We start from the raw sequence: 20367 nt of genomic DNA on the forward strand, positions 1-20367 counted from the left end.
GGACCCGGCCCGCAAAGTGGTTTCATGTGGCCCGCGAAGCCATCCTGGAAACATTGAGGGAACGGCCCCCACTGCCTTGGCCCTGGTCCAGAGACCCTCCTTCTGCCAGAGAACCTCAGATCTGTCCCACTCCTGCCCGGGCCCCCATAGGCACCCTTGATGTGAACGATGTAGAGCTGGCCACGCCCACCCAGTAGGCCATACACACTCTAGCCACACCCACCCAGTAGGCCACGCCCACCCTGGCCATACCCACCCGGCTCCCTGAGGGCAACCACAATGCTGATGCGGCCCTCAATGAAATTGAGTTTGACACCCCTGCTTTAGAATGAGTTAGTTAATTAATGAGCATCACCTTTTTTCGGTGATGGATTGCTTATCTTAAAAAACATATTTGGCAGCAGGGAGCAAAAATCTAGAAAAAATATAGAAAAAACTCCAAAGTGTGGCTTTTGAAATTCTTTTTTAACCCCATAATAACAGATCCATTCTGAGCCACATAACATGTCAGCTCAGGTTATTGATGCTACCAACCTAGCCTCAACCTAGGGGATGCTGCCTTCTAAATATTTTCTTTTTAGGACAGAAATCCTGATTAACCACAGTTCCTGCCTCCATGCTGACAATCATTAAGTCATAGGAGATAGTTCATTCAAACGTAGCCAATTATCCATTGGTCAACAAGAGTGTCTAATACTAATACTAATGGGACTATATCCATCACAACTTCCTTGCCTTGTCTTGTTCTTATTTTTAATACTTAGCATTGCTCCCTCCCACCCATATTAGTCAAACAGGGGCTGTAAAAGCCCATTGATGCCATTTTGTTTATAAGCATAAACACCTGAAAATGATTTAGTCAATGCTGAAATAATTATTACTACTGCAGGCCTCAATTTAATATATATATATATTGGATAGTTGGTGTGATTCCAACTATCAAAAAGAAAAATAGAATACAGGTAGTACTCAACTTACAACCACAACTGATCCCAAAATTTATTTTACTAAGTGAGACATTTATTAAGTGAATTTTGCCCCATTTTACAACCTTTCTTGCCACAGTTATTAAGCGAATTTCTGCAGTTGTAATAAATGGTTATTAAGTGAATCTGGCTTCCCCTCTGACTTTGCTTATCCCAAAAAGTGATCACATGACCCCAGGACACGGCAACTGTCATAAATATGAGCAAGTTGCCAAGCATCCAAATTCTGATCATGTGACCATGGGGATGCTGCAAGGGTTGTAAGTATGAAAAACAGTCATAGGTCACTTTTTTCAGTGCCGTTGTAACTTCAAAGAGTCACTAAATGAACTGTTGTAAGTCAAGGACTACCTGTAAAGCTCCACCACCTACAGTATTGCTCACATATAAGTGACTACAATGCTCCTACCATAATAGTCCATTTCCTATTTTCAGCCTCTTGAAAAACCAGTGACTTTGGAGAATAGAATACTTCATCGTTAACTTCTTCTGGCTTTCTGGGTAAGCAGTGTAAGAAAGTCCAATCAGAAGCAGCCTCCTGCGCAGTCTAAACATTCAGAAGATATACATATATTTGAATCTCATTAGTAAGTAATGTTGCAATAGAAAGGAAAAACAACTTTGTTTTTATTTATATACTAAATGTAGAAACCATGCATCTCACTAAGAAAGCAACTCTGGACAGTGTTATACAGTATGTAGTTTTAGTCTCTCTCACTCATGCCCATTGGTGAGATGGGCAGCATATTTTATGTATATGTATCTGTATCTGTGTGTGTTTGGAAAGATGTATAACTTATCATATTTATTAAAACTGGACAAATATTGATAATAATAGCATGTAAATAAGGCTGCGCAGTGCTTCAAATTTAAAGGCAAAAATTCACCTTTTTTTAAAAAAAGTCACATCTTTCCACAGGATTGCAGAGTTGCTCTTTCTAGCTACAGAACAAACCAATAAAAAGGTGGGCTTGGTTTCAGGAATTATAAAAAGGTACCTCAAAGGTGCTTTTTCACGAGGCAAACTGGACTTTCTTGTTTTTCTTTGAAGACATTTCGCTTCTCATCCAAGAAGCTTCTTCAGCTCTGACTGGACGGTGTGGAATGGAAGGATTTATACAAGGAGTATAAGTCTTTCCATTCCCCATCATCCAGTCAAAGCTGATGAAGATTCTTGGATGAGAAGCGAAACATCTTCAAAGAAAAACAAGAAAGTCCAGTTGCCTCATGAAAAAGCACCTTTGGGATAACTATGATCTGGATAACTGAGAATCTCCATAAACATCTAAAAAGGTATTGCATTCTTGTCCTCAAGCACTACAAAATGCTTTTTTTTTCCTCTGCAGATCTGAAGTGTTACACAACACTATAATCTTTAAATTAAATATAACTTAAATATATTTACCGTATTTTCCGGCGTATAAGACGACTGGGTGTATAAGACGACCCCCTACATTTCCTGTTAAATTATAGGGTTTGGGCTATACTCGCCATATAAGACTACCCCTCTTCCAACGCACACCAAATAAAAATTAAAAAACATCAGATTTGATTTTAATATGGTATGCAGGTACTTAGTAGGAAAACTGTCACTTATAAACATAAGGCTGTTTGTCATCAAACATGTAAACATAAAACAGTGCAAGTGGATTAAACATAATAATAAGAATAATAAGAATAATAAGAAGAATAAGAATAAGAATAAGAATAAGAATAAGAATAATAATTTAATTTCTATACCGCCCTTCTCCCGAAGGACTCAGGGCGGTGTACAGGGCAATACAATAAAATACAATATACAAAAGTTAAAACAAAAATTAAATACTACAGCCCAATTCAATAAGTTAATACAATAATATAAAATACCCCTAAACCCATCAGACCAGACCAGCTTGTTCAAATAAATATGTTTTTAGGTCACGTCGGAAGGAGCGAAGGTCGGGAGCCATCCGGAGCTCGACTGATAAATGGTTTCAAAGATCTGGCGTGCCCACAGAGAACGCCCTCCCCCTGGGGGCTGCCAGTCGACACTCTTTGACTGACGGCACCCTAAGGAGGCCCTCTCTGTGGGAGCGCACTGGACGAAGGGAAGTTGATGCCGGCCGCAGGTGCTCCCGTAAGTAACCCAGACCCATGCCATTTAGGGCTTTATAGGTCATAACCAGCACCTTGAATCTTACCCGGAGGACAACCGGAAGCCAATGCAGCTCACGGAGTAGAGGTGTTACATGGGAGTATCGGGAAACCCCAAGAAGAAGAAGAAGAAGAAGAAGAAGAAGAAGAAGAAGAAGAAGAAGAAGAAGAAGAAGAAGAAGAAGAAGAAGAAGAAGAAGAAGTAGTTGGAAGGGACCTTGGAGGTCATCTAGTCCAACCCCCTGCTAAGGCAGGAAACCCTATACCATTTCAGACAAATAGCTGTCCAGTCTCTTCTTAAAAACTTCCAGTGTTGGAGCATTCACCACTTCTGGAGGCAGGTTGTTCCACTGGTTAATTGTTCTAACTATCAGGAAGTTTCTCTTTAGTTCTAGGTTGCTTCTCTCCTTGACTAGTTTCCATCCATTGCTTCTTGTCCTGCTTTCAGGTGCTTTGGAGAATAGCTTGGCTCCCTCTTCTTTGTGGCAGCCCCTGAGATATTGGATCACTGCTATCATGTCACCCCTCACCCTTCTCTTCGTTAAACTACACATACCCAATTCCAGCAACCGTTCCCTATTTTCCTAATTCACTTTTTCACTTTTCCTAATTCACTCTAAAGCTTTCCCTGCACAGAGCCTTAAGTAACACCAGCTGCCTGCAATTAGTGCAGGTTCGCATCCCACCAGGCTTAAGGTTGACTCAGCCTTCCATCCTTCCGAGGTAGGTAAAATGAGGACCCAGATTGTTGGGGGCAATAAGCTGACTTTGTAATAATGCTGCTTGTGGGATGTGTGTGTGTGTGAAAGCCCTAATAAGCAGGCATATACATAGAATGAAGGCTATTGCTAAGCACATTGATTTGTGCTTTAAATTGTAAGCCGCCCTGAGTCTTCGGAGAAGGGCAGGATATAAATGGGATAAAAAAAAAGACCAAATGGGAGATCCGCTCCAGGTTTTCCAGCCAGCCCACCCAGTTCCTGAGTCAAATGTGTACTTAGAGCTAAGCAGCTGCTCTGACTGCTGCATTCCCCACCTGCCTTTCAAGTTGGGATAGAGCAGACAGCTGCTCTTCAACTTTAGAAGGAAAGACGCCCAGACCCCAGCCTGTAAAAAATCACAGATTGCAGCTTCTTCTCCAATTGGTCCCGCTTTCCCTGTGCAGACTAAATGGGAGATCTGCTCCAGGTTTTCTAGCCAGCCCTGTCCCTAAAGTTTCAGCACCCGGCGTATAAGACAACCCCTGACTTTTGAGAAGATTTTCATGGGTTAAAAAGTTGTCTTATACGCCGGAAAATACGGTAAGTTAAATATATTTAAAAATATATATGATATTTTTGTCTTTCAGTTAGAGTAAGTTCCTTATTCTGTGATACTGAACTGCATGTGAAACAGTGTTTGATAGTAAACTTTACAGACAAAACACAAATATCCTCTTCTACTTCACAACCAACTTTTACAAAAGACAAAATAAAACACATAAAAATGCTTTAGGAATCTATGTGTGCATATGTGTGTGTTTATCTGTGGGCATGTGGATACAGTATAGACAGAAACACTGTACAGTAACATAAAAGATTAATGAAAAGAGAGGGGGGAGATGTATACCCACCTGGCATATCACTCTTGTAATATGGCAGTTACTAAACAGTAGCAATAAAAATGGTTCAACTGTACTGAAGCACATAGTATTATGTCATATGTTCCATATTGGGTGGTCAGAAACCATGGAATATAGGATATCCCTCAAATAGCCAGGTCCTGTGCTATGAAATGCTTTCAAGATAAAAACTAACACCTGGAATTGGGCTTGGAAACTTACAGGCAACCAGTACAGCTCATTTAGTAGTGTTACATGTGCATACCAAGACATGCCCATCACTACCCACAATGTTGCATTCTGGACAAGATGTATATTCTAACCGGTCTTCAAGGGCACTCCCATGTAAAGCACCTTCCAATAGTCCAACCATGAAGTGATTAAAGCATAAGTGACCATCTCAAAGGGTTACTTATCCTAGAATGGGTGCAACTAGCTCACTAGATGTGCAAAGGCATTCTTGGCCAAAGCTAGCACTGCTTTTGAGCATGAGCTGAGGATCTAAGACTACTACCAAATTATTCACCAGTCTCAACAGGTAAAGGCAATTGCATCCAAAATTAAAAATGGAGGTCCCATATTTTATTTTAACGTATAGAAATCTATTTAAATATTTTTTAAAAAAAAATGCAGTAAGTGTATTAGCATGGTTCAATCAGATTTTACAAATAGGCAGCAAAATTTAGAGAAGGTAAAATAAACACTTACTGCACATCTGTTAATAAGAAAATACCACTCAGCTTGGTACAAACAATCCAAAATATACAAATAATGTCCAATAAACTGAGCATGTTTGTAATCATTAAAAAATCTAATTAAACTCCATATAAGAATTGATAGAAAGAAGTAAAAGGGACATTAGCTTTATATATCAAGTATACATTTAGCTCATATTTCACATAATACTAATTTAGTTTTCAAATTAGAAAATTGCCAATACTTTATATTAGGGTCTTGATGCATTTAGAATTAATATACTATAGGTCCCCCGCTTTTTTTACAGTGGAATCTATTCCTCTATCCACATGTTCTGTATATTTAATAACCCATGATTTATTGCACTCTACTAAGGGAGATGGAAAATTGCCCTATATTGTGAAGAACACATATCTCTTACTTTTTGCCATATCCATTTGATATAGATACAGAATATCAAGTATATAAAGAAACTTTAATTTTTAAAAAAGGTTCTATCTTTAGTAGAACTAATTTTCTAATCTGTGCAAGTTCTAACTCATATGAAACTGAACATTATAGGTGCAATAAATAGACAATTTAGTGCCCACAACACATGGTCTAATATTTAATTATTGCATACTGTCAAATATAAGATTGGATGCAAATTGGACAGCAAAACTTCCCAAAGGGCCTCTTCAAACTAGATTAGATTAATTTTTAGTCTCAGGAGTTGGTCATTCTTGTGGCATTTGCACAGTTTCTTCAGAGTAACTGAAAGTTTTAATCAAAATAGATATCTCCTTTAATTTTTCCCAAATAAGTTAGCAAATCCTTAGTGGTATTTTTGAAGCTAATTTTTAGGAATCAATAAACACAATAAAAGAAAAACATATTTTACCTCCATTGTTATTTGATAATCTTGGAAAGCCTTCAGTCTCTTTTGTTTCTCTTCTTCTTGCCCCATACTTATCCATGTGTCTGTAATTAAAACATTGGCCCCCTTGGCAGCTTCCAATGGGTTAGTTGTGAGAAGCAGTTTGGTGCCGTACTGATCAAATAAAGGAAAATAGGTAGAGTCGGAAACGACTAGCACGCGTGTGCGGGGGAACCTTTACCTTTACCTTTTTTAAGTTAACATGCTGTAGATTTTAAAATCACATTTTAAAATGTAACACTCATACCTTTATAGAATATTCTTCAGCTATTTTGATTATTGTAGGATTTGGCTCAAAACCCTATCAAATGAGAAGAAATATATATTACAATATGTTCTATTATTGGTAAAACTTGCTTTAACATTCTGAAGATAGACTAATTATAAAATGTCTAGCTTTATAATGGCCTCTCTACATAGCTGGGTAAAAGAAAAAGGATAAGCTGAAATGTGTGTTATGTCACAATTTAACTTACAGCAAATTAATGTTTGTTCCCCAATGGGTGTCCATCAGGAAATAAAATAATTCTCTAGTTTTTATTCCCCTTCATGGATTACTGCCTTGTTGTGGCGAAGGGGCTTGCGTAATTCAATGAAGCTATGAGCTATGCCGTGCAGGGCCACCCAAGATGGACAGGTCATAGCAGAGAGTTCTGACAAAACGTGATCCACTGGAGAAGGAAATGGCAACCCACTCCAGTATCTTTGCCATGAAAACCCCATGGACAGTACCAAAAGCAAAAAAGATATGACGCTGGAAGATGAGCCCCTCAGGTCAGAAGGCATCCAATATGCTACTGGGGAAGAGCAGAGGGCTAGTACTAGTAGCGCCAGAAAGAATGAAGCAACTGGGCCAAAGCCGAAAGGACACTCAGCTGTGGATGTATCTGGTGGTGAAAGGAAAGTCCGATGCTGTAAAGATTTTTTCTCCATAGGAACCTGGAATGTAAGATCCATGAATCAAGGAAAGCTGGACGTGGTCAAACAAGAGATGACAAGACTAAACACCGACATCTTAGAAATCAATGAACTAAAATGGACAGGAATGGGTGAATTTAATTCAGATGGGCATCAAGTATACTACTGTGGGCAAGAATCCCTCAGAAGAAATGGAGTAGCCTTCATAGTCAATAAAAGACTAGGAAAAGCAATACTGGGATACAATCCCCAAAATGACAGAATGATCTCAGTTCGAATCCAAAGCAAACCATTCAATATCACAGTAGTCCAAGTCTATGCCCCAACCACTGGTGCTGAAGAGGATGAAATTGACCGGTTCTATGAAGCCCTACAGCAACTTATAGAACTAACACCAAAAAATGATGTCCTTATCATCATGGGGAATTGGAATGCTAAAGTAGGAAGACAAAAGATAACTGGAATAACAGGCAAGTTTGGCCTTGGAGTACAAAATGAAGTACAAAATGAAGGGCACAGGCTGATAGAATTTTGTCAAGAGAATACGATGGTCATAGCAAACACTCTTTTCCAACAACCCAAGAGATGGCTCTACACATGGACATCACCAGACAGTCAACACAGAAATCAGATTGACTATGTGCTTTGCAGCCAAAGATGGAGAAGCTCTATACAGTCAGTAAAAACAAGACCAGGAGCTGACTGTGGCTCAGACCATGAGCTTCTTGTTGCAAAATTTAGGCTTAAACTGAAGAAAGTAGGGAAAAGCACTAGGCCACTCAGGTATGAACTAAATCATATCCCTGCTGAATATACAGTAGAGGTGACGAATAGATTTAAGGAATTAGATCTGATAGACAGAGTTCCTGAAGAACTATGGACGGAGGTTCGCAACATTGTACAAGAAGTAGCAACTAAAACCATCTCAAGAAAAAGAAATGCAAGAAAGCAAAATGGCTGTCTGAGGAAGCTTTGCAAATAGCTGAGGACAGGAGGGAAGTGAAAGGCAAGGGAGAAAAAGAAAGATACACCCAATTGAATGCAGAATTCCAGAGAATAGCTAGAAGAGATAAGAATGCCTTCTTAAATGAACAGTGCAAAGAAATAGAAGAAAACAATAGAATAGGGAGGACTAGAGATCTCTTCAAGAAAATTGGAGAGATGAAGGGAACATTTCATGCAAAAATGGGCATGATAAAGGACCAAAATGGCAAGGACCTAACAGAGGCAGAAGAAATTAAGAAGAGGTGGCAAAATTACACAGAAGAACTATACAAGAACGAGCTTAACGTCCCTGATAACCACAATGAGGTGGTCACTGACCTCAAGCCAGACATCCTAGAATGTGAAGTGAAATGGGCCTTAGGAAAGCTGAGCAACAACAAAGCTAGTGGAGGTGACAGTATTCCAGCTGAGCTATTCAAAATCTTAAAAGACGATGCAGTAAAAATGCTACACTCAATTTGCCAGCAAATTTGGAAAACTCAACAGTGGCCACAGGATTGGAAAAGATCAGTTTACATTCCAATTCCAAAGAAAGGCAGTACCAAAGAATGTTCAAACTATCGCACCATTGCACTCATTTCTCATGCTAGTAAAGTTATGCTTAAAATCCTACAATCTAGACTCCAGCAGTATGTGGATCGAGAACTACCAGAAGTACAGGCAGGATTTTGAAGAGGCAGAGGAAGTAGAGATCAAATTGCCAACATACGCTGAATCATGGAGAAAGCTAGGGAGTTCCAGAAAAACATCTACTTCTGCTTCATTGACTATGCTAAAGCATTTGATTGTGTGGATCACAACAAACTGTGGCAGGTTCTTAAAGAGATGGGAGTACCAGACCAACTTATTTGTCTCTTGATAAATCTATATGCAGGTCAAGAACAACAGTGAGAACTGGACACGGAACCACTGATTGGTTCAAAATTGGGAAAGGAGTCCGGCAATACTGTATACTGTCACCCTGCCTGTTTAACTTATATGCAGAGCACATCATGAGAAATGCAGAGCTAGATGAATCAAAAGTTGGAATTAAAGATTGCTGGGAGAAATATCAACAACCTAAGATATGCAGATGATACCACTCTAATGGCAGAAAGTGAAGAGGAACTAAAGAACCTCTTGTTGCGAGTGAAGAAGGAGTGTGCAAAAGTTGGGTTGAAACTAACTAAACATTAAGAAAACCAAGATGATGGCATCCGGCCCTCTCAATTCCTGGCAAATAGATGGGGAAGAAATGGAGGTAGTGACAGATTTTATTTTCCTGGGCTCCAAGATCACCGCAGATGGGGAGAGTGTAGCCAAGATATTAAAAGACGCTTGCTCCTGGGGAGGAAAGCCATGGCAAATCTAGACAGCACACTAAAAAGCAGAGACATCACCCTGCTAACAAAAGTGTGTATAGTCAAGGCTATGGTCTTCCCAGTTGCAATGTATGGCTGTGAAAGTTGGACCATAAGAAAGGCTGAGCACCAAAGAATTGAAGCCTTTGAACTATGGTGCTAGCGAAGACTCCTGCGAGTCCGTAGGACTGCAAGGCGATCAAACCGGTCAGTCCTAGAGGAGATCAATCATGACCGCTCTTTAGAAGGCCAGATCATGAAGTTCAAACTCAAATACTTTGGCCACCTAATGAGAAGGAAAGACTCACTGGAGAAGAGCCTAATGCTGGGAAGGATGGAGGGCAAGAGAAGAAGGGGACAACAGAGAATGAGGTGGCTGGATGGAGTCACTGAAGCAGTAGGTGTGAACCTAAATGGACTCCAGAAGATGGTAGAGGACAGGAAGGCCTGGAGGAACATTGTCCATGGGGTCACGATGGGTCAGACACGACTTCGCAACTAACAACAAGAAGTTTTCATTACAGTTGCCTAAATCATTGGTGGGTACCGAACCCATTTAACTTGGGCTTTCTATATACACAATAAGTGGCATGTCTTAAAAATGTAATTCTTCACATTCTCCTTCAAGGACTGTTTTGTTCACTTGGTAGCTTTTTCTTTTCAAGTACAATGATAAAGATGGGGCTATTTGGTTATGATTAGAACTGGAAGAAGACTAGATAGTAGACAGAGCTTAAGCAATCATTCTATCTTTTTATCATGTGGTTAAAGTTCTTGCCATATAGAATCATTTCTGGACTTCTATAAGGTAGTCTTTGCTTACTGACCTCTCATTCAGCAGGATCCCCTGACCATTAGAAGTTGGAAAGACACTGGGCAAGTGGTGCTTATACTGGTCCTCAAACTCCCAGCCTTTGGAACACCCCAGTCATGTGATTATGATTCAGATGCTTGGCAACCACCTCGCATTTACAATAGTTGCAGCAATGCTCCATAGTCACATGGCCTCCATTTGCAGCCTTTATTGCCAGCTTTCCGCAAACGAAGTTCATAAGTTGCTCTGGTAAGTCCTCCCCTGCATTCCTGCATCTAATCATGCTTTCTTGGGCCTCTCTGCATATGCACACATGCTTGCATGCATCCCATGCTCTTCTTTCCTGGCCTCCCTACATTCACATGCACTCTGTGTCCTTCTTCCGTGGTCTGCCTGTGCTCACAAACACCCATCAGCACCTTCTCCCCTGCATTTTCACTGTTGGAGCTAAACTGCAGCATCCAACCTCAATTCATATGTGACCTGTGCCAAGCTTCCCAGAGTCACCCCCACCCCTGTGGCACCCCCCCCACACACACACACTCCTTACCCGGGACTACTCTGACTTCCCACTCAACAACTACACTGCACCCTCCTTTCCTGAGACTCCCTGCACTTGTATCACTGGGGTCCCCAACTCATGTTACAGCCTGTGCCAGGCTGCCCAGGGCCTTTCCCATCCCTTTTGCTATGCCCCCACCTCCCGTGCTCCTGATCTGGGACTCCTGCTGCTTCCCCCATAACAACCCACTGTCTTGGCTTAAGACAACAACTTGGACTGCCTGGACTGCCTTTGCTAAGTGATGCAGTCATGTGACATTGTGATTTACAACTGCATCACTTAGCAGTGGCAATCCTGATCCCAATTGCCATCATAAATGAGGGAGTACCTGTAATCTTGTGGTGTATTCTGTATGAAGTAAATGAGCTGATTTATTACCAATTCACATTCAGCTACAAAATAGGCAGTGGCAAAAGAGAAGGAGCAGGAGGAGGAGGAGGAGGAGGAGGAGGAGGAGGATAAAAAGCAGAAACAAAACTCCTTTTCTGTCTGTAATACTGAAACTTAATAAGAGTTCATCCTCTCCATTCTCTCTGCTTTCCTAATGCAGTATCCTTAGGATGATAATCCTGAGTTATAGTCTACCATGTTGAGCGAAGGCTGTTCAAAGAGAATAAGATGAATGGTAGCAAATAATTGCAAGTCATATTTGCAAAATGTGAGCAAGAGTTATAATATGCTCTATTTTAAGTTATTTCTGGTCCACGTGGTTCCTCACAGTTAAACTCCATGAATAGACATAGTAGGCAAAAACAAATGAGTTACCTCTTCTGAATATCTCACACTATGTTTAAAATCGTTTAAATATTTAAGCATCACAAACTGATCTCTGTTTATAACAGTAAAAATCCCTTACCTTTGGAGTAGCAACATGAAGATTCATCCCAAATTTAGCAGCACTCAACAGAATAGAGTTTAGAACATTGTTTCCATCACCTATCCAACTGAGGGTCAATCCATTCAAGGACCTATAATGTTCCTATCCCCAAAAATAAATAAAACAAAGAGAGGGGGGGAAGGGGGAAAAGAGAGATAGAGAATATAGAAATTGGAATCTTTTGAGAAAAGTCAATATGCTTAGTATAGCAATGGTACTGTATACTTGTTAAATCTGAATAATATTTTAATCATAAACTACAGGTAATCATTTGGCAATATTTTTACTTGCTCTGGATCCCTTACTTCATAGATTACAGGGTATTGTATTTTGTTAATACAATTATTATTATTATAACTAACCTTATTGTTAATGAATTACCATTTTAACCAAGGCTGAATTAATATATTACAGTATTGTTATAACAATAAATGGAAAATCATTTAACCTTGCAATAGCTTTTTTTTGGCAGACTGAAATGCTGTTAGCATAATAGCCTTGGATAATTATAATAGCCATTGCTAGCCAACAAAAAAGGTATTCTCTATTAAATCTCTCTTATATTTGATGATGGAAGCCAAGCTGTAATTTCCATTCCACTGTCCTTCTACACCCCAGAATCTAAGAGAAAAAAGAAATATGGTTGATAATGCAGGTATTCCAAAGGGTAACTTATATGGGGATTTACTAGTACAGCAAATAGGTAGTGAATTGGTATAAAAATAGCAAACCATTTGATAACTGAAAACATATAGATTCTTGACCATAAAATATACTATAAAAGTGAAAACTGGATTAAAAAGATACTGGACAAATAGAAAATATGAATATGGCTTAATTAATTCTACACTGTTATGAAATTACATGATGTTAGACATTTCAAAGCAGTTTAAGTAGGCTGACTCTCATTTTCAATTAGAGTATTTGCTACTCCAGGGCAGTACTATATAGTTATTCCATAGATGCATGGGAAGTGCTTCGGTGTCTTCTGCAGTGCAGAGATTTTTAGGTATTCTGAAGGGATGTTCTTGTATTTTTTTCATGCACTGAAAGGTATCCAGACAGTTTGGGTGATTCATCCAGTCAAAGGAATGACTGTACATTTTAAGCAGCAAGTGGTTACTAGATCTTTAAAAGCCTATCTTTCATTCACTTATCATGTATATTTTTTATAAAACAGTTATGCAAGGAAGTGTATATATAAACCTTATTTCACATAAAATATAGTGGTACTGAAAGAAAATAAGCTGGAGGGATACAAGCTTTCATATATGAGGGTTAAATCACCCTTGGGTTTCTCATTTCTTATTATTTTTCTTCACAAATTAATGTGAAGTCTTTGAAATTTGAATTAATTCAGCATCTTTAAAAAATATCTGTTTCCATTAAAATGTTCCTCATATATGGGACGCAGTGGCTCAGTGGGTTAGGATGCTGAGCTTGTCGATCAGAAGGTCGGCAGTTTGGCGGGTCGAATCCCGAGTGCTGCATAACAGAGTGAGCGCATTACTCGTCCCAGCTTCTGCCAACCTAGCAGTTCGAAAGCACGTAAAAATGCAAGTAGAAAAATAGGGACCACTACGGTGGGAAGGTAACAGCGTTCCGTGCGCCTTTGGCGTCTAGTCATGCCAGCCACATGACCACGGAGACGTCCTCGGACAAGCGCTGGCTCTTCGGCTTTGAAACGGAGATGAGCACCGGCCCCTAGAGTCGGAAACGACTAGCACACATGTGCAGGGGAACATATATATATATATATATATATATATATATATATATATATATATATATGCTCAATGATATGAGAAATTGTGGGAAAATTGGAAGCAAGGTAGTTCATTTCAGAAAAGGCAACTCAATCCGAGTGCTGAAAGATCTAGGGAAAATCACTTTAAAGAGGCTCCATCATACTAACTTACTACAATTGAAGCTGGTAAATTTCTATCACTGTTTTCAAAATTCTATATTTATCCCAGGTTAATAATAAAGATACCTTAATGGAATCTCTGTGCTTCTTGCTTCCTTGGCTTGTGTGTCAAAAATTTGACAACTGAAGGCACTGCTAATCATCTAAACTATATAGCCCTCCATAAATTCAGGCAGGGCTTTATTGATGGAAATTACAGTACACTTGGAGCTCTCCAGGGTGCTACCTATTTGATTACCTTACAGAGCAAACTTCTTTATCAGACAATGAAGGTTTTCTGCCTTGAGATTGTCTTACAGAAACCTGAATATAAACTTGCTTCACATTGTCTTGCTATTCTAACCAGGGGCCAAATTTATGTCTATTGCATCTATACACAGATATGTTTACAGTGACTGGAATCAGAGTCTGGAAGAAAAGATCAGTTGGTCTTTCTTCTTATCCTGAAGAAAATAATTAAAAATATATAGCATTTACTGTATACAGAACACTTCTCTAAATATGATCTCAATATTTCTATGACCACTTTATAAAATATATGAATATTATTGCCCATATACAAGACATGGGAGTAAGGTAGAAAACAGCAGCTTGCTAGGAGATTGAATCTGAAGTAAGAATTGAATCAGGGATTCTCTGTGGGCACGCCAGACCTGTGGAACCGCTTGCCAGTTGAGCTCCGGATGGCCCCCGACCTTCGCTCCTTCCGGCGCGATCTAAAAACTTATTTATTTGAGCAATCTGACCTGGTTTGATGGGTTAGGGTTGGGGTTTTAATATGTTTTTAATTACTCTTTTAAACTTGGGCATATTTAATCGTTTTTTAACTTTTGTATTCCGTTTTTATATTTATTGCCCTGTACACTGCCCTGAGTCCTTCGGGAGAAGGGCGGTATAAAAATATAATAAATATAATATAATATAAATATTTCTTAACTATGAGGTCCTTGTGCATTGATGATGTCACCTAGTTGGTAATAAAATGTCTGCAACAAAACCACCAAGCTCAGAGAGCACTAAGGACCCCCACAGTTCAACCCTGAGTTACAAATATTTTCTTCTGTCGATTTCTTAACTTCAGTTCAAATCTGAACTCTCTAAGATAGACCTATATATCTCCTTATAACTCAAACATATTGAACTTTTCAGAAGAGTACAAATTGCTAAAAACTATATTTTAAATCAAAGAATAGAAAGCTATTACCTGAAGTGTAAGATAATCAGCTAAAATCTGGATAGGATGATCAAAATCAGACAACCCATTTATCACTGGGATTACGGCTTCTTCTGCCAGTGTGATTAGGTCACAATGTTTATATACTCTGGCCAGGATTGCATCTGTCATGGTTGATAATACCCTATAGAAAACAAAATATAAAGCCTCTGTAATGTATCAATGCAATAACTACCTGAATAGCTGAATAATTTTAACCATTTTTCACACTTTAAAATATGCAATACTACATGTCTATGTGCTAGTTATGCTGCATGAGATTCACACAGATACATATACAGTATCAATGTAATGTTATGGAAAGGCTGAGTTTACACATAATGTTAACTTATTAAATAAACATACATTGACTGACTTCAACCATAAAAATATATTGTAATTGCTGAATTTCTGTATCATATTTATTCAAAATAAGCAAATATTATTATTTAGAGGGATGTATGAACTTAAATATTGAAACTAAAATATAATTTTAAAATGTGCAAAAAACTAGTCTTTATATCCTTAAACTCCAATTATATATGCATCTACAGAAACACACACACACAGAGAGAGAGAGAGAGAGAGAGAGAGAGAGAGAGAGAGAGAGAGAGAGAGAGAGAGAGAGAGAGTATAAGAACATGAGGGATTTAAATAATATTTAATTCTAGGTTACAGAACTTGATGGATTTGGTCTGTGAAGAACATATTAGGACAATGGTATTTTTTTATATTAAAACTACATTGTTACTGTTTTTTAGCTCTGAGATTATTAAAGTAAATGGAAAAATGTAAAATCTTCATTAAAGGAGCTTTTCTTTTCTGATCAACAACCTCCATCATTCAATATCATGTTTTTCTGAGTAACAGTTGTGACTTTGTAGCACTCTATAATCTCCACTTCTGCTTCAAAATATGTACTTTATTTTTCTGACAATGCACAGAATTCTACAAAAAAGTACAATATCCTCACAGGTAAAATTGTTCCTTTTTTGGGGGGGGGGCTGTTCAGAGTTTTTATGCAACATTGTGAACTATATTGGCAATACAGCAATCTCCATCTTGCCTTCCACTTTGTCCATATTTTAGGAAGGATGCCATTTCTTACTTATAAAGTGTGTAATGTACAGTTTTAATGTCCTTAGATTCAAGCTTATCAATGCTCTTGAAGCATCAGGTTTTTTCCCTTCAGTTTTCTTGGCTGAAAAAAAGACATCTAATTTTTGAATAAAAGTAATTGAATTTTAATATTTATATTATCAAAGTCACCAAATATTCTACAAACCGTGCTGTGTCAGAGATGCTTTCGTTGACACCCAGGTGTATATCTTGTAACGTAAGGAAACATGGATGTCCTCCAAGAAGTGCAAATCCTAATAAATAAATGATCAAATAGACAAACAATAACATTTGCTATGCACTTAGATAGTTCAGCAGTGTTTACGCAACAGAAATTCTTCTGTACAATGTGTCTGTTCTAAGTGAAAGATATAGTGTGGGAACGGCCAGAATTTGGTCTCCCAAGAATTTGGTTTTTCACCTTTCAGCCTTTCCGTTCTTCCATAGTTGGGCCTCTCGGCAGCTTCAGTGCAGAGCACACTCTCCTGGCTGGGAGAGGGGCCTGGCATGTGGGAGGTTTGGGAAACGCTATGATAAAGACTTCACATACATCTTATGCTACCTTGTTTTTGTGTGATCTCATAGGCACCTGAGTATCCAATTATTTCTGTGTATCCTATTTGGTATGAGACTGATGTAGTTTTTTGTAAGATTGGAGGTGAATAAAAGTTCAGCGGGCAGTGCTCGGGGGAGTTCTTTTTCTGGAGATGAGGCTGCCTGGCTGGTTCAAAGCTCTCTATGGACTCAGGTCTAAATTCTTTTTCCTTCACCTGAATTCCTGTCCCTACATCTGAATTTCTTTCCCCTTCATCTGGTGACCCCGACATGATGCCTGTGCCCGACGTTATGCCTGTGAGGGGTGTGATACATGTGCGGCTGTGAGGCAAACTGTAACTTCTGGCTTACCTCCGCTCGGCAGGAGCTAAACGAACGCGTTCAACTAATTCATCCCGTTTTAAGGGGTCAACGAGGTAAGACCAACTTATTCATTCCGTTTAAGGAGTCAACGAAGTCAGTTCAACAATTCATTCCGTTTAAGGAGTCAACGGGGTAAATATGGGGACTTCTCTTTCAACAGGACAGGAAAAACAGGTATCTGACCTTTGCAATTTGTTGACAAGGACTAAGCAAACAGTTAAAGTTTATAAAGAGGATGTAGAAGAGCTGGTTAAGATTATTGGTAAATTATGCCCTTGGTATCCTGCAGATGGATCTCTTAATCCCTATGATTGGCAAGAAATTGGGAAAGATTTGCATCAGGCTGCAACCACTCCAGTATCAGTACTACACACTTGGCAACTCTGCTATAAAGCTATTACTGAGTGGTCCAATCCTCTCTTGTACCCTCCAAAATTAATAACTCCTGAGGCACCAATATTGTATCCTCCAAAATTAATAATTCCTGAGGCACCAATCCTGTATCCCCCAGACCCTCAGCCACCACTGTCTTATCATAATTCTTCACGGCAGGGGAGCTCTGAGAGTCAGCAAAATTTGGACTTTCAACAGCCTCAAACACAGACTGCTATTCAACAAATGGTGCAGTCTGCATTGGTCTCTGAAAATTCAGAGGACATCCAGGAGGCATTGCCATTAATGGCTGTCTGCCCTGTGGTCCAAAACGCTCAAAATCAGCAAGTCCATGAGTCTGTCCCATCTGCAGTTCACAAAGAGCTGAAAGGAAGTGTTACAGACAATGGGTTGCAAAGCAGTTCCACCCGAGAGCTTCTCCCTGAAAAGGCTCAAAATGAAGCTGCTGCTGACGTTCTGATGAAACAATTGGCATTTGAAAATACTAATCAGAACTGCAAAACAGCCCTGAAAGCAATTGATTCCAAACCTGAGACTACCATTGCTCCAATGATTAATTTGTGTCAGAACATTGAAACTGAATCTCATAAGACAGAACTTTGGGCCACAGCTCTTGTAGCTGTAGTTCAGCCAGCCAAAGACAAAAAATGCTTTGCTTACCATTTTATGAATGATTTCTTGCTTGCTAGAAAGCCTTTACCTGTTAACTTTTTCCTAACCTTACAGGAAATCTTGGCTAAATCGGGACTTGTCATTGCCCCTGAGAAGGTTCAAATAAAACCTCCCTTTCTATATTTAGGTCTTCAGATGCTTCAATCTTCTTTTTCTCCTTTTGTTTCAACTCTGTGCATTCCATCTCATTTTACTCTGGTACAATTGCAAAAGTTTTTAGGAGATCTGAATTGGGCTAGACCATTTTTAGGGTTAACTACTGCTTTGTTGCGTCCACTTTTTATTGCCTGGCAAGATCATTTAACCCCTGACGCGCAGATTCCAGTCTCCACGGCGATGCAACATTGCCTTCATCAAATCAATTCTGCCTTTCGCAAAGTTATGGTTAACAGAGCTTCTCTTTTAGGATTGTTACAGCCAACTGCTATCTTATTTTTTCCTGAAATGCTTAAATCTATCTGCATTGTAGAATGGTTGTATTTGATACACACACCAGTTAAAAATGTATTTCCCATTGAGATGTTATATTCTGGCTTTCATCCTTTAGTCTTTCATTTGCCTTGCACCAAGGATCAGCATGATTTCTTTCTGCAAATGTTTACTGCTTATGCGATTGCCTTTGTAGATTATGTGAGAGCTGTATTGTTTAACCCCCCCAAGGACCAACGTTTGATTTTCTTACAGGAATTGCCTTTTGTTTTTCAATCTGCACAGGTTTCTACCTCTCTTCCTAATGCTATTACTTTATTTACAGATGGATCTCATACCCGTGAGGTGGTTGTTTGGCAAATTAATGGAAAATGGCAAACTAAGTTCACAGCTTCTCAAACCTCAGCCCAGCGTGCTGAACTTTCTGCAGTGATTTTAGCCTTTAAATTACATGATTTGATTCCTTTTAATCTTATTGTGGACAATCTTTTTAATCATATTGCCTTTGCTTACCTGTCTCCACTTTTGGATCGTAACTTGCTTTCTCTATTCCTTACTTTTCAAACTTTCCTGCGTGATACTATTCCTGATGGCAACCATAGAGCCAATGTGGTTTTCCATTTTCTTAAGGAGGCTTACCCTTTGACTAACCATTCCTATTTTCACCAGAATGCTAAATCTCTTGGTGCTACCTTTAACATTCCACTTTCTCAGGCTGGTGATATTATCTCAGCCTGTCCTCCTTGCTCCTCTTCCCCCCTCTCTTTTCCCTTTGATGCTATTAATCCAAGAGGAACAGATGTGTGGGTTACCCCCCTTCGCAGCAAAACTGCCTCTCCTGTTATTCAGCACCTACTTGCTGCCATGGCTGTCATGGGACGACCACTTGTCTTAAAGACTGACAACGTTCCTGCGTATACTTCTAATGTTTTTTTTCAATTTTGCAGAACTTGGGATATTTCTCTCCGACATGGCATTCCATACAATAGCTCAGGCCAAGCTATAGTGGAACGTGCACATGGTACATTTAAAGCTTTGTTGTTTAAACATTCAAAAGAAAGGGGAATTACTCCCTCAGATCTTAAATCCTTGATTCCAGTATTGCTATTTACTTTGAATCATTTAACTATCACTAATCAACCTTATACTCCTGCAGAGAGACATTTTAGGAAGGAGCTTTCCCTGGAACGACCACGAGTGCTATATAAGGAGCTGCCCGAGCCAACCTGGAAGGGACCAGATGAATTGATTACTTGGGGAAGGGGTTTTGCATCTATTCTTACTCCTACAGGACCGGTGTGGGTGCCTGCCAGTCCGCTCCCAGAATTCAATCCAGCCCTGACATTGAACCTGAACCCAGTGGGTGAAACACCACGAAGGCATAAAAGACCTTCGCGGCCAGCAGGAACTCAGCCACCAGTAACATGGGGAATGTTAAAAACACTCAGCGCAGATGCCCTTTGTGACCTTACAACTATTCCTGTCGGCATTTATTGCTCAACTTAACACCAATTCAGCACTTGGACTGTTGCTGTGTTTTTTTGGTTGTTTTTTTTATTTTTTCATCTGTAGGAATTTATGAAGTTTTAGCAAATAGAGGACAATTCAATTTGTGGCTACAACTGACCAACATTTCTAGTCAGAGTAATTTTTGCTTAAAAATGTCTGCTTCTGCTCATGAAGTTATTAGCTTTTGCATTGTTCCTGTCTGTGCTCCAGCTACTATTATTCAAAATTATACTCTTTTTACCAATTTTAATATATCCACCACCTATATACTATGTATTTTTGGGGCTCTTCAACTTATAGACTTAGGAAAATGCTTTTTCTATGGCTACCAGATTTAGCT

General features: G+C 39.2%; 1 long non-coding RNA gene across 1 annotated transcript; it reads right to left on the bottom strand.

Moving 5' to 3' along the window:
* Nucleotides 1-6400: 6400 nt before the first annotated feature.
* Nucleotides 6401-10473, bottom strand: LOC308668217. The gene is made up of 3 exons (XR_014026475.1): nucleotides 10422-10473; nucleotides 6579-6632; nucleotides 6401-6445 (listed from the first exon to the last, which is right to left on the bottom strand). It is a non-coding gene; the product is annotated as an uncharacterized lncRNA (long non-coding RNA).
* Between the last annotated feature and the right edge of the window lie 9894 nt (nucleotides 10474-20367).

This window comes from Vipera berus (genome assembly GCF_964194415.1).
Source record: "Vipera berus genome assembly, chromosome: 4".
In the NCBI taxonomy this organism is placed as follows: Eukaryota; Metazoa; Chordata; class Lepidosauria; order Squamata; family Viperidae; genus Vipera; species Vipera berus.